Source organism: Marmota flaviventris, chromosome 13 (genome assembly GCF_047511675.1).
Source record: "Marmota flaviventris isolate mMarFla1 chromosome 13, mMarFla1.hap1, whole genome shotgun sequence".
In the NCBI taxonomy this organism is placed as follows: domain Eukaryota; kingdom Metazoa; phylum Chordata; class Mammalia; order Rodentia; family Sciuridae; genus Marmota; species Marmota flaviventris.
Window position 1 is genome coordinate 21,955,747 of NC_092510.1, and position 4,703 is coordinate 21,960,449.

Genomic DNA, 4,703 nt, shown 5'->3' on the forward strand with positions numbered 1-4,703 from the left:
ACAAAAGAAACAATTGAAAAAATTGACAAAAGTAAAAGTTGGTTCTTTGAAAAAATAAATAAAATCGACAGACACTTAGCCATGCTATCGAAGAGAAGAAGAGAGAGAACTCAAATTACTAGCATACAGGATGAAAAAGGCAATATCACAACAGACACTTCAGAAATACAGAAGATAATCAGAAATTATTTTGAATCCTTATACTCCAATAAAATAGAAGATAGTGAAGGCATCGATAAATTTCTTAAGTCATATGATCTGCCCAGATTGAGTCAGGAGGATATAGACAACCTAAACAGACCAATATCAATTGAGGAAATAGAAGAAACCATCAAAAGACTACCAACTAAGAAAAGCCCAGGACCGGATGGGTATACAGCAGAGTTTTACAAAACCTTTAAAGAGGAACTAATACCAATACTTTTCAAGCTATTTCAGGAAATAGAAAAAGAGGGAGAACTTCCAAATTCATTCTATGAGGCCAACATCACCCTGATTCCTAAACCAGACAAAGACACTTCAAAGAAAGAAAACTACAGACCAATATCTCTAATGAACCTAGATGCAAAAATCCTCAATAAAATTCTGGCGAATCAGATACAAGAACATATCAAAAAAATTGTGCACCATGATCAAGTAGGATTCATCCCTGGGATGCAAGGCTGGTTCAATATACGGAAATCAATAAATGTTATTCACCACATCAATAGACTTAAAAATAAGAACCATATGATCATCTCGATAGATGCGGAAAAAACATTCGACAAAGTACAGCATCCCTTTATGTTCAAAACTCTAGAAAAACTAGGGATAACAGGAACATACCTCAATATTGTAAAAGCAATCTATGCTAAGCCTCAGGCTAGCATCATTCTGAATGGAGAAAAATTGAAGGCATTCCCTCTAAAATCTGGAACAAGACAGGGATGCCCTCTCTCACCACTTCTGTTCAACATAGTTCTCGAAACACTGGCCAGAGCAATTAGACAGAAGAAAGAAATTAAAGGCATAAAAATAGGAAAAGAAGAACTTAAATTATCACTATTTGCTGATGACATGATTCTATACCTAGCAGACCGAAAAGGGTCTACAAAGAAACTATTAGAGCTAATAAATGAATTCAGCAAAGTGGCAGGATATAAAATCAACACGCATAAATCAAAGGCATTCCTGTATATCAGCGACAAATCCTCTGAAATGGAAATGAGGACAACCACTCCATTCACAATATACTCAAAAAAAAAAAATAAAATAAAATACTTGGGAATCAACCTAACAAAAGAGGTGAAAGACTTATACAATGAAAACTACAGAACCCTAAAGAGAGAAATAGAAGAAGATCTTAGAAGATGGAAAAATATACCCTGTTCATGGATAGGCAGAACTAACATCATCAAAATGGCGATATTACCAAAAGTTCTCTATAGGTTTAATGCAATGCCAATCAAAATCCCAACGGCATTTCTTGTAGAAATAGAGAAAGCAATCATGAAATTCATATGGAAAAATAAAAGACCCAGAATAGCAAAAACAATGCTAAGCAGGAAGTGCAAATCAGGCGGTATAGCGATACCAGACTTCAAACTATACTACAGAGCAATAGTAACAAAAACAGCATGGTACTGGTACCAAAACAGGCGGGTGGACCAATGGTACAGAATAGAGGACACAGAAACCAATCCACAAAACTACAACTATCTTATATTTGATAAAGGGGCTAAAAGCATGCAATGGAGGAAGGATAGCATCTTCAACAAATGGTGCTGGGAAAACTGGAAATCCATATGCAACAAAATGAAACTGAATCCCTTTCTCTCGCCATGCACAAAAGTTAACTCAAAATGGATCAAGGAGCTTGATATCAAATCAGAGACACGGCATCTGATAGAAGAAAAAGTTGGCTACGATCTACATACTGTGGGGTCGGGCTCCAAATTCCTCAATAGGACACCCATAGCACAAGAGTTAATAACTAGAATCAAGAAATGGGACTTACTCAAACTAAAAAGTTTTTTCTCAGCAAAAGAAACAATAAGAGAGGTAAACAGGGAGCCTGCATCCTGGGAACAAATCTTTACTCCTCACATTTCAGATAGAGCCCTAATATCCAGAGTATACAAAGAACTCAAAAAATTAGACAATAAGATAACAAATAACACAATCAACAAATGGGCCAAGGACCTGAACAGACACTTCTCAGAGGAGGATATACAATCAATCAACAAGTACATGAAAAAATGCTCACCATCTCTAGCAGTCAGAGAAATGCAAATCAAAACCACCCTAAGATACCATCTCACTCCAGTAAGATTGGCAGCCATTAGGAAGTCAAACAACAACAAGTGCTGGCGAGGATGTGGGGAAAAGGGTACACGTGTACATTGCTGGTGGGACTGCAAATTGGTGCAGCCAATTTGGAAAGCAGTATGGAGATTTCTTGGAAAGCTGGGAATGGAACCACCATTTGACCCAGCTATTCCCCTTCTCGGTCTATTCCCTAAAGACCTAAAAAGAGCATGCTACAGGGACACTGCTATATCGATGTTCATAGCAGCACAATTCACAATAGCTAGACTGTGGAACCAACCTAGATGTCCTTCAATAGACGAATGGATAAAAAAAAATGTGGCATTTATACACAATGGAGTATTACTCTGCATTAAAAAATGACAAAATCATAGAATTTGCAGGGAAATGGATGGCATTAGAGCAGATTATGCTAAGTGAAGCTAGCCAATCCCTAAAAAACAAATACCAAATGTCTTCTTTGATATAAGGAGAGTAACTAAGAACAGAGTAGGGACTAAGAGCATGAGAAGAAGATTAACATTAAACAGGGATGAGAGGTGGGAGGGAAAGGGAGAGAGAAGGGAAATTGCATGGAAATGGAAGGAGACCCTCAGGGTTATACAAAATTACATACAAGAGGAAGTGAGGGGAAAGGGGAAAATAATACAAGGGGGAGAAATGAATGACAGTAGAGAGGGTAGAGAGAGAAGAGGGGAGGGGAGGGGAGGGGAGGGGGGATAGTAGAGGATAGGAAAGGCAGCAGAATACAACAGACACTAGTATGGCAATATGTAAATCAATGGATGTGTAACTGATGTGATTCTGCAATCTGTATACGGGGTAAAAATGGGAGTTCATAACCTACTTGAATCAAAGTGTGAAATATGATATATCAAGAACTATGTAATGTTTTGAACAACCAACAATAAAAATTTTTAAAAAAAGAAAGAAAAAATTGACAAAACTAAAAGTTGGTTCTTTGAAAAAATAAATAAGATTGACAGACCCTTAGCTATGCTAATGAAGAGAAGAAGAGAGAGAACCCAAATTACTGGCATAAGGGACAAAAACGGCAATATCACAACAGACACTACAGAAATACAGAAGATAATTAGAAATGATTTTGAAACTGTATACTCTAATAAAATAGAAGATAGTGAAGGCATCGATAAATTCCTTAAGTCATATGATCTGCCCAGATTGAGTCAGGAAGATATACATAACATAAACAGACCAATATCAAGCGAGGAAATAGAAGAAGCCATCAAAAGATTACCAACCAAGAAAAGCCAAGGACCAGACAGATATACAGCCAAGTTTTACAGGACCTTTAAAGAAGACCTAATTCCAATACTCTACAATCTATTTCAGGAAATAGAAAAAGAGGGAGTACTTCCAAAATCATTCTATGAGGCCAACATCACCCTGATTCCAAAACCAAAGTCACCTCAAAGAAAGAAAACTTCAGACCAATATCTCTAATGAATTTAGATGCAAAAATCCTCAATAAAATTCTGGCAAATCGGATACAAAAACACATCAAAAAGATCATGCACCATGATCAAGTGGGATTCATCCCCGGATGCAAGTTGGTTCAACATATGGAAATCAATAAATGTAATTCATCACATCAATAGACTTAAAGATAAGAACCATATGATCATTTCAATAGATGCAGAAAAAGCATTTGACAAAATACAGCACCCCTTTATGTTCAAAACATTAGAAAAACTAGGGATAACAGGAACTTACCTCAACATTGTAAAAGCTATCTATGCTAAGCCTCAGGCCAGCATCATTGTAAATGGAGAAAAACTGAAGACATTCCCTAAAACATCTGGAACAAGACAGGTATGCCCTCTCTCACCACTTCTATTCAACATAGTTCTTGAAACATTGGCCAGAGCAATTAGACAGATGAAAGAAATTAAAAGAATAACTATAGGAAAAGAAGAACTTAAACTAGCACAATTTGCTGATGATATGATTCTATACCTAGAAGACTCAAAAAACTTTAGCAAGAAACTTCTAGAACTAGTAAATGAATTCAGTAAAGTGGCAGGATATAAAATCAACACCCATAAATCAAAGGCATTTCTGTATATCAGTGGCAAAGCCTCTGAGAAGGAAATGAGGGAAACTACCCCATTTAAAATAACCTCAAAAAAAAAAAAATAAGGTACTTGGGAATCAACCTAACAATAGAGGTGAAAGATCTTAACAATGAAAACTATAGAACCCTAAAGAGAGAAATAGAAGAAGACCTTAGAAGATGGAAAGATCTACCTGCTCATGGATAGGCAGAATTAATATTATTAAAATGACCATACTACCAAAAGTACTATACAGGTTCAATGCAATTCCGATCAAAATCCCAATGGCATTCCGCATAGAAATAGAAAAAGCAATCATGA